Genomic DNA, 21,579 nt, shown 5'->3' with positions numbered 1-21,579 from the left:
GGCCTGGCGTGCTGTGATTCATGGGGTCGCAGAGTCGGACACGATTGAGCAACTGATCTGATCTGACTATTTAGATTTTGAAAGGGCAATGAATAGAGAAGATTAACCCCCCATTTTTTGTCTTCTCTCATCATTTATGTTTTTAAAGAAGTATTGATTGTGTCATAAGTATCCTCAAACTTGAAATAGCTGACAAAGATACTATGTATGTATGGTTTCCAAGAATATATATGTGAATAGAAACCTTCTCAGCCTCATGCCTTTTATGTTACCAGCTTCCTAATGACACCATGGGAAGTCCTTGTAAGAGAGAAGAAACCAGTCTTTAAAGGGATGGCATGGTATGAAGTGAAAAAAGAAGAAATGGAAAAGTAGAGAAGGTAGAGAAACATAAATGATCAGAATTAAAATGAGAGAAATTAAACACCAAAATATTGGGGTGGAACTAGTAGACTTGAGGAGGAGGCAAGCCAACACAAGACATTCAGACAAGAAGTCAGACAATATTAAATGATGAACCAGTCATTTTAAAGGGTATCAAGAGTAATGAGAACAAAAATGTTAGCTAGTTCTTTCCAAGGTTCTTCTAAAAAAAAAAAAAAAAAAAGGAAAGATAAATGTTAGCTTCATGAGACAGAACTACAAAAAGAATGAAAATTTACTGAAAAGTTCGTATCTAAAATGAATCCTATCCAGTTTCAGATAAACACACACACACACACACACATACACACACAAATTGGTTCAGAAGTCAATATTGCCCAGATATTCTATAGTAAATGAAAAAAGGGGAAATGCAATCAATTTAATTAACTGACAAACTTTTCAGAAATATTCTGGTGGTTAATTTGTAAAAAATATTCTTGATCCCTTTGGCAATATTTAGGCTTCTGTTGTCCTGTTTGTTAGCTTTAATATGGTCATTGGCTGTTTTTACATGTATAAATCCATTCTCATGATTGCAGTAGCTACATTGTATAAAGTTGCCACAAACACTGTATAAGGGAATACTGAAACACTTTTGGATAGGTAATACATTGTCAGGTTTCTGGGTGCCTCTTTAGTGCCAGTGATTAATTTGTAACCTTGTTGTATTTGAATTTCTCTTTTAACTCATCAGTTCAGTTCAGTTCAGTCACTCAGTCATGTCCGACTCTTTGTGACCCCATGAATCACAGCACGCCAGGACTCCCTGTCTATCACCAACTCCTGGAGTTCACTCAGACTCATGTCCATCGAGTCAGTGATGCCATCCAGCCATCTCATCCTCTGTCATCCCCTTGTCCTCCTGCCTCCAATCCCTCCCAGCATCAGAGTCTTTTCCAATGAGTCAACTCTTCGCATGAGGTGGCCAAAGTACTGGAGTTTCAGTTTTAGCATCATTCCTTCCAAAAAAATCCCAGGGCTGATCTCCTTCAGAATGGACTGGTTGGATCCCCTTGCAGTCCAAGGGATCCTCAAGAGTCTTCTCCATCACCACATTTCAAAAGCATTAATTCTTCAGCGCTCAGCCTTCTTTACAGTCCAACTCTCACATCCATACATGACCACAGGAAAAACCAGAGCCCTGACTAGATGGACCTTTGTTGGCAAAGTAATGTCTCTGATTTTCAATATGCTATCTAGGTTGGACATAACTTTCCTTCCAAGGAGTAAGCATCTTTTAATTTCATGGCTGAAGTCACCATCTGCAGTGATTTTGGAGCCCAGAAAAATAAAGTCTGACACTGTTTCCACTGTTTCCCAATCTATTTCCCATGAAGTGATGGGACCGGATGCTATGATCTTCGTTTTCTGAATGTTGAGCTTTAAGCCAACTTTTTCACTCTCCACTTTCACTTTCATCAAGGGGATTTTTAGTTCCTCTTAACTTTCTGCCATAAGGGTGGTGTCATCTGCATATCTGAAGTTATTGATATTTCTCCCAGCAATCTTGATTCCAGCTTGTGTTTCTTCCAGTCTAGCGTTTCTCATGATGTACTCTGCATATAAGTTAAATAAACAGGGTGACAATATACAGCCTTGACGTACTCCTTTTCCTATTTGGAACCAGTCTGTTGTTCTATGTCCAGTTCTAACTGTTGCTTCCTGACCTGCATTCAGAGTTCTCAAGAGGCAGGTCAGGTGGTCTGGTATTCCCATCTCTTTCAGAATTTCCCACAGTTTATTGTGATCCACACAGTGAAAGGCTTTGGCACATTCAATAAAGCAGAAATAGATGCTTTTCTGGAACTCTCTTGCTTTTTCCATGATCCAGCAGATGTTGGCAAGTTAATCTCTGGTTCCTCTTCCTTTTCTAAAACCAGCTTGAACATCAGGAATTTCACGGTTCACATATTGCTGAAGCCTGGCTTGGAGAATTTTGAGCATTACCTTACTAGCGTGTGAGATGAGTGCAATTGTGCGGTAGTTTGAGCATTCTTTGGCATTGCCTTTCTTTGGGATTGGAATGAACACTGACCTTTTCCAGTCCTGTGGCCACTGCTGAGTTTTCCAAATTTGCTGGCATATTGAGAGCAGCACTTTCACAGCATCATCTTTCAGGATTCGGAATAGCTCAACTGGAATTCCATCACTTCCACTAGCTTTGTTCGTAGTGATGCTTTCTAAGGCCCACTTGACTTCACATTCCAGGATGTCTGGCTCTAGGTCAGTGATCACACCATAGTGAATATCTGGGACATGAAGATCTTTTTTGTATAGTTCTTCTGTGTATTCTTTTAACTCATGGGTAAGTGAAATTATCTGAAGGCAATCACATGGGGCTGAATCCAGGAGAGAGGAAGAAATGGGTTCTCTGAGAGAGTTTTTGCTTCTCAGCAACCATGCTTTTAGTGTGCCACCTCCTCTCTGAGAGAAAATATCTAAACACACATATATGAACATTATAAAGAAGCTGCAACAAAGCTCTTCTTCTAATAGCTTTTTCCTGCAACATTTTTGTCACATCCATTCCATAATTAAAGAGGTAGATTTCTAAAATCTATTCCATTGAACATATCACTACAATTTAAAGAACATCATTTGATATCTAGAGATACGAAGGTTTAAATAATTCTTGTGTTATGATACTGAAAAGTGTTTCAGAAGAATCTTAGAGCTAGCCTTAGACTTTTGAGGCATGTTATTAATGAGATTTCCTAGAGTAACAAAATGTATATATACATATATATACATGCGCACCGCCCCCCCCCCCCCCCAAACACACACACAGAGAAACAGCAAGGACCTAACAGAAGCAGAGACATCAGTTTGCCAACCAAGGTCTGTACAGTCAAAGCTTTGGTTTTTCTAGTAGTCATGTATAGATGTGAGAGTTGGACTATAAAGAAGGCTGAAAGTGTTACTCTTTCAGTCATGTCCAATTCTTTGTGACTCATGGACTGAAGCCTGCCAGGCTCCTATGTCCATGTAATTCTCCAGGCAAGAATACTGGGGTGGGTTGCTATTCCCTTTTCCAGGGGATCTTCCTGACACAGGGATCAATCCCAAGGCCTCCTGCATTGCAGGAAGATTCTTTACTGTCTGAGCCACCAGTAGGCTCTTCTAAAGAAGGTTGAGTGCTGAAGAATTGATGCTTTCAAACTGTGGTTTTGGAGAAGATTCTTGAGAGTCCCTTGGACTACAGGGAGATCAACCCAGTCAATCCTAAAGGAAATCAACCCTGAATGTTCATTGGAGAGACTGCTGCTGAAGGTGAAGCTCCAATACTTTGGCAACTTGATGCAAAGAGCCCACTCATTGGAAAAGATCCTAATGCTGGGAAAGATTGAAGGCAGGAGGAGAAGGGGATAACAGAGGATGAGATCATTGGTTGGCATCACTGACTCATTGGACATGAGTTTGAGCAAACTCTGGGAGATGGTGAAGGACAGGGAAGCCTGGCATGCTGAAGGCCATGGGATCACAAAGTGTTGGACATAACTTAGAGAGTGAACAACAAGTTAAGGCAACTTGACCTTAACATTTTACATTACTACTTTTTAATCCCCTTTGGGGTTGAGAAGGCTGGTGAAAATAATTTTTAAAATTGCTTGTGTCATATTTGGGTTTGTAGTTCATAAGATTTGGAAGATCAAAACAATACATTTTTGCCATTCTGATTTAAACTAAAAAGTATAAGTGAGATCATGTGATATATTTATATTTCTGGCTTATTTCCACTTAGTAAAATGTCATCTAGGTTTATACATGTTATTGTAAATGACAATTTCTTTCTTTTTTAGAAAGAAATAATATTCTACAATATTCTATATTACAATAGAATACAATAATATTCTATAGTATACTATATATCTATTCTCGATATATACATTCCATATATTTATGTGTTCTTTTATTGCTGAGCACAGAAGTTGTTTTCATATCTTTGCTTTTGTGAATAATGCTGCAGTGAACACAGGAGTGTAGATATCTCTTTGAGATACTGATTTTATTTGCTTTGGATTTATATCCAGAGGTAAGATTGCTGGATCATATGGTAATTTTAGTTATAATTTTTGAAGGAATTACATAGCATTTTCCACAATAACTGTATCAGTTTATATTCTTAGCAACAGTGTTCCCTTTTCTCCACATCCTTGCCAAACTTTTCCGTTTTTTTCTTTTTGAATTTTTGTCTTTTTGATAAAGCTGTTCAGCAGCTCTGATGGTGTTAGTTGCTCAGTGGTGTCTGACTCTGCGATCCCATGGACTGTAGCCCACCAGGCTCCTCTGTACATGGATTTCTCCAGGCAAGAATACTGTAGTGCGTAGCCATTCCCTTCTGCAGAATTCTTCCCGACCCAGGGATTGATCTTGGGTCTCACACATTGCGAGTAGGTTCCATACTGTCTGAGTCACCAGGGAAGCCCCTTCAGCAGCTATCAGGTGATAGTTTATTGTGGTTTTCATTTGCATTTCCCTGAAGCTGAGTGGCAAAGAATTGATGCTTTTGAACTGTGGTGTTGGAGAAGACTCTTGAGAGTCCCTTGGACTGCAAGGAGATCCAACCAGTCCATCCCAAAGGATATCAGTCTTGAATATTCATTGGAAGGACGGATGTTGAAGCTGAAACTCCAATACTTTGGCCACCTGATGTGAAGAACTGACTCATTGGAAAAGACCCTGATGCTGGGAAAGATTGAAGGTGGGAGGAGAAGGGGATGAGATGGTTGGTTGGCATCGCTCACTCAACGGACATGAGTCTGAGTGAACTCCGAGAGCTGGTGATGGACAGGGAGGCCTGGCGTGCTGCAGTCCATGGGGTTGCAAAGATTCGGACACGACTGAGTGACTGAACTGAACTGAACTGATGAGTAGTGATTTGGAACATTTTAAAAAATTTGTTTTACAAACCTATTGGCCATTTGTATGTCTTTTTGGAGAAATGTTTATTCAATATTTTTGTCCATTTTTAATTGACTTATTTGGTTTTTGCTGTTTTGAGTAAAAGAGTTTTTTGGTTTTTGCCATTTTGAGTTATTTGGTTTTTGCTATTGAGTTGAATTCTTTATATAGTTTGGATATTAACCCTTTCAGATACATGGTTTGTGAATATTTTCTTCTATTCTCTAGGTTGTCTCTTTACTTTGTTGGTCATTTCCCTTGCTGTGCAGAAGCTTTTGGTGAAATCCCATTGGTCTGTTTTCAAAAAATTTTTATTGCCTGTGCTGTTGGAGTCATATAAAAAATATGCCCAGACTAATGTCAAAGAGATTTTTCTCTAGGTTTTCTTCTAATAGTTTTAAGTCTGAAATTCAAGTCTTTAATCCATTTTGAGTTTTGGTATAAGTTTGAAAGAAAATTTCCATTTATTCTTCTATTTTATGTTATTGATGTCACAATTTACCTGTTTTTGCATTGCATATCTATTAACAAATTATTATTTTTTAATTCATTTTTAATTGGAGGCTAATTGCATCACAATTTTGTGTTGGTTTCTGCTGTACAACAATGTGAATCAGCTATAAGTATACACATATCCCCTCCCTCTTGAGCCTCCCTCCTAGCCCCTATCCCACCCCTCTAGTTCATCACAGAGCACAGGGCTGAGCTCCCTGTATTATACAGCAGTTTCCCACTAGCTATCTGTTTGTTTCTTTATTTGTTTTAAACAGTTTTGTCTTTTAACTTTTTTAAAACTAGAGTTAAAAGTGATTTATGTACCATTTATGTAAAAGTGATTTATGTACCGTTGCAATATCACAGTATTCTGAATTTGATTACATAACTTCACCAGTGAGCTTCATATTTTCAAATGTTATGTTACTAATTAATATCCTTTCATTTCACCTTGAAAAACTTCATTTAACATTTCTTGTAAAGCAGGTTTAGTGGTTATGAGTCAGCTTTTTGGTCTGCAAACTTTTTCTTTCTTTTTCATTTTTGGAGTTTAGTTTTGGAGATATAATATACTTGGTGGGCAGTTATTTTTCTTTCAGTAGTTTGAGTATATCACCCAAGTTTCTTCTGACCTACAAAGTTTCTTCTGAGAAATCCATTGATAGCTTTATGAGGGTATTCTTGCATATGGGTTTCTCTCTTCTCTTGATTCTTTCAAAATTCTCTATTTTCTTTGTACTTTTACTATGAAATATTTAAGAAAAACTAATGCCACCTGATATGAAGAGCTGACTCATTTGAAAAGACCCTGATGCTGGGAAAGATTGAGGGCAGGAGGAGAAGGGGACGACAGAGGATGAGATGGTTGGATGGGATCACCGACTCAATGGACATGGGTTTGGGTAGATTCTGGCAGTTGGTGAAGGACAGGGAGGCCTGGCGTGCTGTGGTTCACAGGTTTGCAAAGAGTTGGACACAACTGAGCGACTGAACTGAACTGAACTGAACTGAATGCCAAACTTTCTCAAATTCTTTCAAAAAGGAAGGGGAGAGGAAACTTTCAAGCTCATTTTATGAGGCCAGCATAACCCTAATTCCAAAACCACAGAAGAAAAGAAATCTAATACAAAAACCACAAGAAAAGAAATTTATAAGCCAATATACCAGCCACAAAAAGACAAACACAGCATGATTCCACATAAATCTAGTAGCTACAACAGTCAAATTCATAGAATACAAATGTGAAGTGAGGATTGTCAAGGGCCAGGCTGATGGTCAAATAGGAAATTATTAATGAATGGGCATGAAGTTTCAGTTAAGTAAGAGAAGTAAATTCTAGAGATTTTCTGTACAGCATTGTATCTATAATAAACAACATTGCATTGTACACATAAACTTTTATTATATCTCACATAAGTGTTCTTAGCTCAATACAAGGAAATTATTGAATTATAGTTTGTTCAAATTTCCCATGGCCATTTTATTTCTACAGGGAAACATCCACTCAAAAATTTTCATCAGCTTAATACTCAGTATTGATACTATGAACCCATGTCTTCAAAAAAATAGAGATGAAAAATGAGAGTTCATTCCCCCCATAATTTGTCAATTAGTACTTTTTCCCGTTTCCTCAGTTTTTATCTTTTACTGATGTTACTCACTGAGAACAAAAGATTATTTATTACCTAATATTCCTTCTAATAGAAGGTAATTAATTCTACACATCTGCAATAAGAGGTAAAATAAACTTTACTTAATTTGTATAGTGGTTTAAAAAGCAAATTCTCTGAGATTTTAGACAAAGTGCATATTTCCTCCACCTAAAAATTCCAGAAATTCAGAAGTGTATAATTAATGGAATTCATTATCAAATATGGTTCATGTATGTCTATTTTTAAACAGAGAACAACTTGTAGCATGAATAATTTAAATGCCATAGTGTTTAAGTGCAAATGGAAACAACTTTGTTGACTTCAGTTGGAGTGAGAAAAAATAAGGCACAATAATGTAAATTTAAGTCATACAGCATATAAGGAACATGTTGTTTCAAGGACACTAAAACAACAAGGAACAAGGAAACATGCACAGAAGATCCAAAGACTATGTGCACAGTGTAAAATGGCTAATGGAACTTACCATTTTCTACTGCTACCGCATCTGAAAAACATAGAGAAATATTAATTTATTTAGTTGATTATTCAATCAGAATAATCATAGGTTGTTGTCAGTGTCATACTTTCTGAAAAAATATAGATGGGATTTTACTCAAACCCAGGATCAGGGAACTAATTGAAAATGACCTTCTCTGATGGCTTTTATAGATATTTTCTTAGGAATGATTATGGGAAAACAAATAAACTTTAGAGAGGAAATATGCACTCCTCTCTCAGGATAGTTGAAAGAATATAGTGTGCCCAGATAGGGACATATCAACTTAGAATCAAACAGACTGTAAAGAAGAAAATTTGGAGCTTTTATCCAGAAAATGACCCTGATGATAGTGGCAGTGGATCCTTTAATCTGTTTCTCAACAACCTGATCATGAAGATACAGAATACTTCTGAAGCACAAAGTGAAGATAATAAGCAAAAGGAAAGAGAATGAAGGAAGGGAAGAGAAAGGGAGAAGGGGAAAGAATGAAACAGAACATGGAGTAGACCTGAAAGTAGAAACATAGTATGACATGTGGGAAACGAAGTAGGAATAAGAGAAAGTAAAAGGCAAAAGAAACAAAATGAGAGAGTGGAAACGGGAAAAAAATCTCTAACAGGCAAAGTAGCAGAGTGCTTGAAGAACAAACATTACCAGGTGTTTGCAAAAGTTGAGCTGAAAAATAAAATGGAAAGTACAATATTAATGATGAGGAAAACAGATTAAAATCTGCTTGCACAAGGGTAAAGGTTAGTCTAGTCAAGGCTATGGTTTTTGCAGTAGTCTTGTATTGATGTGAGAGTTGTGGGCTATAAAGAAAGCTGAGTGCTGAAGAATTGATGCTTTTGAACTGTGGTGTTGGAGAAGACTCTTGAGAATCCCTTGGGCTGCAAGGAGATCCCACCAGTCCATCCTAAAGGAAATCAGTCCTGAATATTCATTGGAAGGACAGATGTTGAAGCTGAAACTCCAGTAGTTTGGCCACCTGCTAGGAAGAGCTGACTCATTAAAAAAGCCCCTGATGCTGGGAAAGATTGAAGGGGGGAAGAGAAGGGGATGACAATGGATGAGTTGGTTGGATGACATCACTGACTCTGTGGGCATGAGTTTGAGTAATTGCCAAGAGTTGGTGATGGACAGGGAAGCCTGGTGTGCTGCAGTCCATGAGGTTGCAAAGAGTTGGAAACGAGTGACTGAACCCAACTGAACTGGGTTGCTTCCATGTCTTGGCTATTGTAAATAGTGCTACCATGAACATTGGGGTACATGTAACTTTTCAAATTAGAATTTTTTTCTTTTCCAGTTATCCCAAGAATGGGGTTGCTGGATCATATGACAACTCTATATTTATGTTTTTAAGGAAAATCCATACTGTTTCAATAGTGGTTGCTACAGTTTACATTCTCACTAACAGTGCGTGAGGTTTCCTTTTGTCCACCCTCTCTCCAACATTTATTATCTGTAGACTTGTTGATGATGGCCTTTCAGACAAGTGTGAGGTGATACCTCACTATAGCTTTCATTTGTATTTCCTTTAATAATTAGCAATATTGAGCACCTTTTCTTGTTCCTTTTTGGCCATTAGTATATCTTCTTTGGATAAATATCTATTTAGGTCCTATGCCTACTTTTTTTCTTATTCCCATTTTTTGATTGCTGTGACCTTTTCCACAAAACTAGGAAAAAATAATCCTAAAATGTTTATAGACCCACAAAAGACCCAGAATTGCCAAAGCAATACTGAAGCAAAAGAACAAAGCTGGAAGCATAGGCCTTCCATAACAGAGACAATACTACAATGCTACAGTAATCAAAACAGTATGATATTGGCAGAAAAACAGACATATGGATCAATGGAAGAGAATAGAGAACCGAGAAAGAAACCCATATGCCTAAGAACCCAGAAATAAACCCATGTGCCTATAGTCAGTTAATCTTTGATAAAAGAAGGAAGCATATACAATAGAGAAAAGACAGCCTTTTTGGAAAGCTACACAGTCACATGTAAATCAGTTATGTTAGAACATACCCTAACAGCATACACAAAAAGAAAATCCAAATGCCTAAAATACTTAAATATAAGACTTGACACCATAAAACTCCTAGAAAAGAGCATAGGCAAAACATTCTTGACATAAATGATAGCAATATTTTCTTAGATCAGTTTCCTAAGACAAATAAATAGGGATTTTAACAATAAGTGTGTACCATCAAGAGCACTGTTGTTTAGTTGCTAAGTCGTGTCTGACTCTTTTATGACCCCATGGGCAGTAGCCCATCAGTCTCCTCTGCCCATGAGATTTTCCAGGCAAGAATACTGAAGTGGGTTGCCATTTCCTTCTCCAGGGATCTTTCCAACCCAGGGATCGAACACATTTCTCCTAATTGGTAGTCAGATTCTTTACTGTTGAGCCACAAGAGAATCTCCAGAAGGAAATAAAAGTAAAAATAAACAAATAGATGCATGCATGCTCAGTTGCTCAATCATGTCTGACTCTTTGTGACCTCATGGGCTACAGCCTGCCAGGCTCCTTTTTTCATAGGATTACCCCAGCAAGAATACTGGAGTGGTTGCCATTTCCTCCTCCAAGGGATCTTTCTGACCCAGGGATCCAACCTGTATCTCCCTAATCAAAATTATAAGCTTTTGCACAGCAAGATCAGATCAGTCGCTCAGCTGCGTCCGACTCTTTGTGACCCCATGAATCGCAGCATGCCAGGCCTCCCTGTCCATCACCAACTCCTGGAGTTCACTGAGACTCACATCCATCGAGTCAGCGATGCCATCCAGCCATCTCATCCTCTGTCGTCCCCTTCTCCTCTTGCCCCCAATCCCTCCCAGCATCAGAGTCTTTTCCAATGAGTCAACTCTTCGCATGAGGTGGCCAAAGTACTGGAGTTTCACCTTTAGCATCATTCCTTCCAAAGAAATCCCAGGGCTGATCTCCCTCAGAATGGACTGGTTGGATCTCCTTGCAGTCCAAGGAACTCTCAAGAGTCTTCTCCAACACCACATTTCAAAAGCATCAATTCTTCGGTGCTCAGCCTTCTTCACAGTCCAACTCTCACGTCCATACATGACCACAGGAAAAACCATAGCCTTGACTAGATGAACTTTTGTTGGCAAAGTAATGTCTCTGCTTTTGAATATGCTATCTAGGTTGGTCATAACTTTCCTTCCAAGGAGTAAGCATCTTTTAATTTCATGGCTGCAGTCACAAAGTTTCCTTTGGTAAACAAAATGAAAAACAACCTACAGACTGGAAGAAAATATTTGCAAATGATAGAACCTACAAAGGCTTAATTTTCCAAATATACAAACAACTCATACTGTTGAATATTTGAAAAACACAAAGAATATAATAAAATTCTTAATTTACACTCTATTACAAATGTATGTCTCTTCTATATATCAGTTAAATGTCACTATTCATCTAGCAGTTGACCTTATATACATGAAATTCATTTTCTGACATTTTTATTTCTATAGATGCACTAAATTATGATGGTTTAAAAAAATCATCTATAGTGCTAATAGATGTCAGAATAGTGGTTCTTTGTGGATAAGGGGGCTATAATTGGGAGGTGCAAGAAGGAAGCTTTCTGTGTGTGTTGATGTTCTATTCCTGATCTCACTGTTGGTGACATAGGTATGTTCATTTTGTGGCAAATCAATAATGTGCACAACTATGATTGTTGGACACTACTGTCTCTTGATCCCAGAGTTATATTCTCCAGAATTATAAGACAATTAATTTCTGTTACTTAACCTATCCAATTTGTTATGGAAGCTTTAGCAACTAATAAGCAAATCTTCATAAATAAACTCTGAAAGGAGGAAAATGTGCTCAGTTGTGTCTGACTCATTGCGACCTCAGGGACTGTAGCCCAACAGACTCCTCTGTCCATGGAATTCTCTAGGCAAGGATACTAGAGGGGTTTGACATTCCCTTCTCCGAACCCCAGGGATCAAACCCCAGTCTCCTGTGTCTCCTACATTGGCACACAGATTCTTTATCACTAGCACCAAGTTATAGTTTATAATATTATCTTATTTTTATGCTTAAGTAATTTAATTATTTCTATTGGGGGGATTAATATTTCAATCTTACCTGAGTGTCCTTGGTAAAAACCTGAAAGGGAAGGGAATCTTTCATTAGGCCTCTTAGACTGATGGGGAATAGAGAGCAGAAGCATAATATTAAATCAATATTTTATGTTATAAAAAAGTCAAAATGTTATAGTTTTTTATATGATTATATAGTTGCTTAATAATTTTCAGAAAAACTATTTTCAGTCATTATGATGTGTGTAAAGCTTTAAAATCCTACTGTTTTCAATTCTCATAGTTTTTCAAAAATATATTCATTAATAGCTAAATTAAGTAAAGCTTGATATTTTATTGGCCTTGGCCAAATTTACATGAAATTTAATTAGAACATCCTATAAACCTGAGAAAAGAATTATTATGGAATAAATGAGATTTATAAGTATGAATGCAAAGTTCACATCAAAAATTTAGTTAGCCTTATATGACAATATATGAAGAAATTATACCTCTTGAACAAGTAAGTTTTGATCAGAATAAGAATAATTTAAAAATGAGAAAATATGATAATGTGTATTTCCAAAATATGATAATGTATATTTCCAAAATAATTTCTTCCTCATTAATTAGTACCAAAGCCTCAGGTTTTTTTGCCATGTCATTTCTTCACAAATTTATTTTCTTTGTTTAAAAAGTATATAAAATCCTACTTTGATGACTTCTTAGTTTTTACACCTATGAGATCTCTGTATGGACAAAATTAATTTTTTTATCTTGCTAATTTACCTGTGTCAACTTAATTATTAGACTAGCTAAAAAACAAAAGGAGAGTGGGGAAATTTTTTTCCTTCCCAGGGAATCTCTTTTTTTTTACCTAAATAACACAGGAAAAAATTGATATTACTCTTTCCTTATTTTTATTTTCCCAATTATTTTGTTGGGCTTTGTTATAATTTATTGCATTGATTTTTTATATCTTACCCCGTTCTTTGTATCTTTTTATGCGATAATAGAGAAATGCATTTATTATTATTAGGACAATTATTCCGATTCCAAACACAATTAAAGTTATATCTTTCCATGAAAATTTTTCTGAAAAACAAAATATAGACATGTACAGTTAAATTCAATATTCATTTTTTGACCCCTTTCATCCCCCAAAAATCCACTTTCATTTTTCTTCTCCCATCTGTAGGAGTTTAAGAGTTGTCTCTTTGTTCAAAAAAACAAAAACATGTTTTTTAACATCAGCTATGTTTGGCCAGTGAATGGTTGGTTAATTTAATTTAGCCATAGAGGACTAAATTAGGAAAGAAAACTTGCAGAGACTTTTTATGGCACCCAATCAAAACAGCAAAAGGAAATAGAATTTAAAATTTGCAGAGAGTAAAGCACAAAATCTATAAAACATCTCCATATACTATTGAGAATGAGCAGAAGTATATTTTGTGATAGAAAGAATAATGGTCTTCTAAAAATTCTGACATACTAATTAATCCTTGGATTCTGGAGTATGTTACCTTACATAGCAAAAGGGACTATGCAAATGTGATTAAGCTAAAGACATCCAGATGGGGAGGTTATCTTTGATTCTCTTGGTGGGTCAAATGCAGTCACAAGGATCAAGTGAAAGATAGAGGTGGAATGTCAGAATCAGAGGAGGTGTGAAGAAAAAAGAAGGCAATGTGTGGAAGAAAGGTACATTTAAAAATTGTGTAGGCTTCAAACTGAGAGACAAATTTAAATATATTTGTACGCCTTCTCAGGTGACACAGTGATAAGGAATCCACCTACCAATGGAGGAGATGCGAGTTAGGTCCCTGGGCCAGGAAGATTCCCAGGAGTAGGAAATGGCAACCCACTCCAGTATTCTTGCCTGGAAAATTCCAGGGACAGAGGAGTCTGGCAGGCTACAGTCCATGGAGTCACAGAGAGTTGGACATGATTGAGCACATGCAAGCTTCAATCTGAGAGATAAATTTTTCCAGGTGGCTCTAATGGTAAAGAACCTGCCTGCCAATGCAGGAGACATGAGTTTGAACCAAGGGTGGGGAAGATCCCCTGGAGGAGGAGATGGCAACCCACTCCAGTATTGTTGCCTGGAGAAGCCCATGGACAGACAGCCTGGCGGGCTACAGTCCATGGGGTCTCAAACAGTCAGACATGACTGAAGCGACTTAGCAATATGCCTAGGATCATGAAAGAATGCAGTGGAAGGTGAAAGTCCAAGGGAAAAATTGAAAAGGTAAAAAAATAGCAGTAGTGAATAAGTAGATGTAAAAAGGGTAATGAAACTTACCTTCTTTTGCTTCCGAGCAATTTCCTGACAAACCTGTGTAAGAAAGACTGAATTCAATCAATACAATTAGGAAGCAGATAAATTATTCAGTTTGGTGTTACAAGTTCCCAAAGCAAGGTCGTCTGACAAATTGTAAATGGGCACATTCAATAATGACAGAATGACAAAGGAGAAATTAAAACTTTGATATTTAGAGATGTTAATAAAGATTTCTTGAGAATGTCAGTTAAAAAGGATTTCTCTAAAGTAATAGCCACCAAAAAGAAATTTATTAGCCTCTTTATGGCACCCCACTCCAGTACTCTTGCCTGGAAAATCCCATGGATGGAGGAGCCTGGTGGGCCGCAGTCCATGGGGTCTCTAAGAGTCAGACAAGACTCAGAGACTTCACTTTCACTTTTCACTTGCCTGCATTGGAGAAGGCAATGGCAACCCACTCCAGTGTTCTTGCCTGGAGAATCCCAGGGAAGGGGGAGCCTTGTGGGCTGCCGTCTATGGAGTCGCACAGAGTCGGACACGACTGAAGCGACTTAGCAGTAGTAGTAGTAGGCTCCTCAAAGATTTGGAAAAATTAAAATGAGTGCTTCAAGGGAATTCTGTATCAGAAATTGCAATGCTGCTGCTGCTGCTGCTAAGTCGCTTCACTCTGTGCTACCCTATAGACAGCAGCCCACCAGGCTCCCCCATCCCTGGGATTCTCCATGCAAGAATACTGGAGTGGGTTGTTATTTCCTTCTCCAATGTATGAAAGTGATAAGTGAAAGTGAAGTCGCTCCGTCGTGTCGGACTCTTGGCGACCCCATGGACCACAGCCTACCAGGGTCCTCCGTCCATGGGATTTTCCAGGCAAGAGTACTGGAGTGGGATGCCACTGCCTTCTCCGAGAAATTGCAATAGGTATCTAAAATTTAGAATGCTTTGCAAAAGATTCTACAAATAGCAGTGACTGCAGGGTCCATACATCAGTACTTCTCATTTGAAAATCTTAATGCCTCAACACCTCTCATCTCAATATCTCAAAGAATCTGATAATCATTGGGGCTCACTAAAGAAAAATATTACTCACCTGCTCTCTCTGTTTTGATCACTGGAAAACAAAAGAAAAATATTCTGCATTTATCTAAATGTCAGAATAATTAAGAAAATTTGTGTTTGTGTTCTAGAAAGGTGAGTAGACTAATTTTCAATTTGCTTCTCATAGATTATTTCACAGATTTTATTTCTGCCTCTTATCTCTATCATACATACTATTATCATCCTGAATGACTACATCATTTATATGGACAAACATCCATCACATTTGCCATTGCCATTTACAGGTAGATTGTATTATTTTCGATTTAATGCTTTTTCATGTGAATGTACAGTTTTTCCAACACTTTTGAAAAGACTGTTCTTTCCCCATTGCTAAAAATTAGTTGACCTTATATGCATGTGCTCATTTCTGGACCTTTCATTCTGTTTCATTGGTCTATATGTTAGTTTGCATGACAGCTGCATATTGTTTGGATTAGTATAATTTGAAATCAAGAAATCAATAAAACACTTCCATTTTATTCTTGCTCTAGATTGCTATGGCTCTTTGATGTCTTCCGGTTTCATACAAATTTTAGCATTGATTTTTCTATTTCTATGTAAAATGCCATGAGATTTTAATAGGCATTTCATTGAATCTTTGGATTACTCTGGGTAATATGACCATTTTACACTATCAATTCTTCCAATCCATGTGCATATTTTTTCCACTTATTTGTGTCTTCTTAAATTTTTTCATCAATACTTTGTAGTTTTCAGTATATAGATATTTTATCTCCTTGGTTAAATGTATAGGATTGTTTTCTTGATTTCTTCTTTAGATATTTTGCTGTTATTGTAAAGAAATGGTACTGATTTTTGTGGTTTTTTATCTTGAAAATTTATATAATTCATTTATGAGTTCTAGAAGTTTTTTGGTGAAGTCTATGGTCTTCTACATGTAGAATACGCAATTTGGGAATAGAAACAATTTTACTTTTCCACTGTGACTTGGAGAGCTTTACCTTTTTCATGTGTAATTTCTATTGCCAGTACTTTCATGACTATGTTGAATAAAAGAGAGAGAGTGGGCATGCTTGCCTTTTTCAGGATCTTTAAGAAGAAGCTTTTTCCTATTAATTATAATGCTAGCTGTGGGCTCTTCACATATGGCCTTTATTGTGTTTGAAAAGTGAAAGTGAAAGTTAAGTGGCTCAGTCATGTCTGATTCTTTGTGACCCTGTAGACTGTAGCCTACCAGGTTCCTCTGTCCATGGGATCTTCCAGGCAATAGTACTGGAGTGGATTGCCATTTCCTTCTCCAGGGGATCTTCCTAACCAGGGCTCAAACCCGAGTCTCCCGAATTGTAGACCGACACTTTACTGTCTGAGCCCCCAGGAAAGTCCTGCCTGTGTTTAGTTATTGTGTTTAGTTCCTTCTATATCTATTTTGTTTGGAATTTTTCTTTTTTTTTAAAGTCTGAATGGATGTGGAATTTTGTCAAATGCTTTTTCTGCACCTATTGAGGTGATCTTTTTGTTTTAAATATTGCATTCTGTTATATTGTATCACATTGATTGATCTGTGTATATAGAATCAACCTTGTATCCCAGGGGTAAATCCCATTTTGTCATAGTGTACAGTTTTATGACATGCTAGAATTTGACTGAGGATTATTACATCTATGTCTAAGCAGTATTAAGAGGGAAGTTCATAGTTATAAAAGAAAGTGAAAATGTTAGTCACTCAGTCATGTCCAACTCTTTGCAACCTGATGGATTGTAGCCTGTCAAGCTCTTCTTGTCCTTGGGATCATCAAGGCAAGAACACTGGAGTGGGTTGCTGTTCTCTTCTCTAGGGGATCTTCCCGACCCAGGGATTGAACCCCAATCTTCTGCCTTGCAGGCAGATAAAATGGAAAGAAAATGAAAGTGTTAGTCTCTCAGTCGATAGTTAAAAAAGACTACACTAAAAAATCTCTAAAATTAAAAAAAATCAAATAATTTAATGTAAGAAAGGCAATGTCAAAGAATGCTCAAACTACTGCACAATTGTACTCATCTCACACGCTAGTAAAGTAATGCTCAAAATTCTCCAAGCCAGGCTTCAGCAATACGTGAACCGTGAACTTCCAGATGTTCAAACTGGTTTTAGAAAAGGCAGAGGAACCAGAGATCAAATTGTCAATATTCGCTGGATAATGGAAAAAGGAAGAGAGTTACAGAAAAACATCAATTTCTGCTTTATTGACTATGCCAAAGCCTTTGACTGTGTGGATCACAATAAACTGTGGAAAATTCTGAAAGAGATGGGAATACCAGACCACCTGATCTGTCTTTTGAGAAATCTGTATGCAGGTCAGGAAGCAACAGTTAGAACTGGACATGGGACAACAGACTGGTTCCAAATAGGAAAAGGAGTATGTCAAGGCTGTATATTGTCACCCTGTTATTTAACTTATATACAGACTACAGCATGAGAAACGCTGGGCTGAAAGAAGCACAAGCTGGAATCAAGATTGCCGGGAGAAATATCAATAACCTCAGATATGCAGATGACACCACCCTTATGGCAGAAAGTGAAGAGCAACTAAAAAGCCCCTTGATGAAAGTGAAAGTGGGGAGTGAAAAAGTTGGCTTAAAGCTCAACATTCAGAAAACGAAGCTCATGGCATCTGGTCCCATCACTTCATGGGAAATAGATGGGGAAACAGTGTCAGATTTTTTTTTTTTTGGCTCCAAAATCACTGCAGATGGTGACTGCCGCCATGAGATTAAAAGATGCTTACTCCTTGGAAGGAAAGCTATGACCAACCTAGATAGCATATTCAAAAGCAGAGACATTACTTTGCCAACAAAGGTCCATCTAGTCAAGGCTATGGTCTTTCCTGTGGTCATGTATGGATGTGAGAATTGGACTGTGAAGAAAGCTGAGCACTGAAGAACTGATGTTTTTGAACTGTGTTGTTGGAGAAGACTCTTGAGAGTCCCTTGGACTGCAATGAGATCCAACCAGTCCATTCTAAAGGACATCAGTCCTGGGTTTTCTTTGGAAGGAATGATGCTGAAGCAGAAACTCCAATACTTCGGTCACCTCATGCGAAGAGCTGACTCATTGGAAAAGACTCTGAGGCTGGGAGGGATTGGGGGCAGGAGGAGAAGGGGATGGCAGAGGATGAGATGGCTGGATGGCATCACTAACTCGATGGATGTGAGTCTGGGTGAACTCTTGGAGTTGGTGATGGACAGGGAGGCCTTGTGTGCTGCAATTCATGGGATGGCAAAGAGTTGACTGAACTGAGCAACTGAACTGAACTGAATCAACGAAGTACAAAAAGAATAAACTAAACTCAAAGCAAAAGGAAGGAAATAATGAGGTGCAGAGCAGAAAACAAAAACAATGAAAAAAATTAACAAAAAAATGAGTGAGATTTTTAAAAAAGACAAAATTTGGAACTACTTAGCCAGACCTTAATAGCTCAGTTTTTTGGGGGGGCTCCAAAATCACTGCAGATGGTGACTGCAGCCATGAAATTAAAAGACGCTTACTCCTTGGAAGGAAAGTTATGTCCAACCTAGATAGCATATTCAAAAGCAGAGACACTACTTTGCCAACAAAGGTCCATCTAGTCAAGGGTATGGTTTTTCCTGTGGTCATGTATGGGTGTGAGAGTTGGACTGTGAAGAAGGCTGAGTGCCGAAGAATTGATGCTTTTAAACTGTGGTGTTGGAGAAGACTCTTGAGAGTCCCTTGGACTGCAAGGAGATCCAACCAGTCCATTCTGAAGGAGATCAGCCCTGGGATTTCTTTGGAAGGAGTGATGCTAAAGGTGAAACTCCAGTACTTTGGCCACCTCATGCGAAGAGTTGACTCATTGGAAAAGACTCTGATGCTGGGAGGGATTGGGGGCAGGAGGAGAAGGGGACGACAGAGGATGAGATGCCTGGATGGCATCACTGACTCTATGGACGTGAGTCTGAGTGAACTCTGGGAGTTGGTGATGGACAGGGAGGCCTGGCATGCTGCAATTCATGGGATGGCAAAGAGTTGGACACGACTGAGCGACTAAACTGAATAGCTCAGTTGGTAAAGAATCTGCCTGCAATGCAGGAGACCCTGTTCAATTCCTGGGTGTGGAAGAACCCCTGGAGAAGGGATAGGCTTCCCACTCCAGTGTTATTGGGCTTCCTTTGTGGCTCAGCTGGTAAAGAATCTGCCTGCAATGTGGGAGACCTGGGTTGGATCCCTGGGTTGGGAAGATCCCCTGGAGAAGGGAAAGGCTAACTCCAATATTCTGGCCTGGAGAATTCCCTTGGGTCACAAAGAGTCAGATGCAACTGAGTGACTCTCACTTTCACTTTCTTTCACTTAGCCAGACAAGATTAATTAAGAAAAAAAAAGAAGACTCCAATAAGTAAAATAAAAAATGAGTGAAAAGACTTTAAACAAGATACCTGGGAAAATTTTTAAAAAAGGATACTAAGCCCTGTTTGTCATCTGTATAATTTCTTTGGAAAAAACATCTATTCAGTTCTTCTGCCCTTTCATAAATCAGGTTTATTTTTTTTTTATATTGAGTTATATGAACTGTTCATTTTGAATATTAACGCATTTTGGTCATATCATTTGCAAATATTTTCTTCCATTCAGGAGATTGTCTTTCCTTTTGTACAAAAACTTTTAAGCTTAATTAGGTTCCATTTGTTTATTTTTTTGTGTCCCTTGCTTGAGGAGAAAGTTCTAAAAAATATTGCTAAGACATGTCAAAGAGTGCATTGTCTATGTATTCTTCTGGAGTTTTATGGTTTCTGGTCTTACATTAAGGTCTTTAATCTGTTTTTAATTTATTTTTGTATATAGTTTGAGAAAATTCTAATTTCATTCTTTTATATGCAGCTGTCCAGTTTTCCCAGCACCAAACTTTCAGCTCTAGATGAATAACTACTAAATAATAAACAACATGACAGAGGTAATTAACACTGCTTTACATTATAGATGAACATTGTTCAGAGAATAAATCTTAAGAGGTCTCATCACAAGAAATTTTTTTCTATTTTATGAATATGTATTTATATGAGATGAGGATGTTTATTAAAATTATTATGATAATCATTTCATGATAAATGAAAGGCAAAAGATGCCATATGCCTTAAACTTATACAGTGCTGTTACACCTTAATAAATGTGAAAGAAAAAAAATTACTGTGGATTTAAAAAAGAATTCGTACAGATTAGTCTTAATTCTGCCTGAGTAATTCTATCAGTTGACTACTAATCAAACTAGATAGTTCATTATGTATTTGAAAGTAAAATAATTGCTACATCTCACAAAGCTTTCCTTTCCCTAAGTCTTTTATTTATTTAATCATTCTTTCTCCATTAGAGTTTGTGGACCCTGCAGATTCTGGAAAATATAATCTGATGTCTTTAGCACTGTTGATCCCAGAGTTAACACAGATTTTATGTGACCACTGAATGATGATGCTGGGAAAGACTGAAGGCAGGAGGAGAAGGGGACAACAGAGGATGAGATGGTTGGATGGCATCACTGACTCAATGGACATGAGTTTGAGTAAAGTCCGGGAGTTGGTGATGAACAGGGAGGCCTGGCATGCTGCAGTCCATGGGGTCCCAGAGAGTCAGACACGACTGAGCGACTGAACTGAAGTGAATGATGAAATGATAGAGCGAGTTTATCAGATATGGTCCATGGAAATTACTTTGTTCAGATACATTAAAACACTGTTCATATCTTTTCTTGGCACCATGCAGAAGTCTAGTATTATAAATACCACTTCACTCATTTTTCAAACTTACCACTTCCTCCAGGCTTCTGAGAGATGCCTTGATAAGACAAAGTTAGCGTGCAGATTAGAAGAGCAGCTAAAATGATACGGAATAATTTAATCATAATGTAAGATATGAAGAATGGAAACCCAGAGATTTCTTAGTTGGCTTCTACGTAGAAAACAAAGTTTTTCTTCGCTTTTTCCCTGTAAACAAACAAAAATCATAACTGAGGTCCATTTTCCTCAGGAAAGCTGACCTCCATTATCCCCTGGGGAGTCAAGGGAAGACTGCTGTCTGGGTTGACCCAAGGTGGGAAATCAAGGAGGGGTTGGGATGAGGAGGAGCTTCTCTCCTGGGTCCTATGCTGTGAGTGAGGTACCTTCATCTGACAGCACCAGCACATGGGAGTGAGGGAAGCTCCACCTGACCACAGACCTGCTGTCATTCTCATCT

The 21,579-nt window shown here is 37.8% G+C and overlaps 1 long non-coding RNA gene across 1 annotated transcript; it reads right to left on the bottom strand.

The window, feature by feature from the left end:
- Positions 1–14,284: 14,284 nt before the first annotated feature.
- Positions 14,285–21,326, bottom strand: LOC139178887 (uncharacterized). Its single transcript, XR_011563313.1, has 3 exons — positions 21,154–21,326; positions 15,388–15,408; positions 14,285–14,354 (listed from the first exon to the last, which is right to left on the bottom strand). It is a non-coding gene; the product is annotated as an uncharacterized lncRNA (long non-coding RNA).
- Positions 21,327–21,579: the final 253 nt, after the last annotated feature.

The sequence above is a fragment of the Bos indicus genome, chromosome 23 (genome assembly GCF_029378745.1).
Source record: "Bos indicus isolate NIAB-ARS_2022 breed Sahiwal x Tharparkar chromosome 23, NIAB-ARS_B.indTharparkar_mat_pri_1.0, whole genome shotgun sequence".
In the NCBI taxonomy this organism is placed as follows: domain Eukaryota; kingdom Metazoa; phylum Chordata; class Mammalia; order Artiodactyla; family Bovidae; genus Bos; species Bos indicus.
This window is presented reverse-complemented; position numbering and strand designations above follow the sequence as displayed.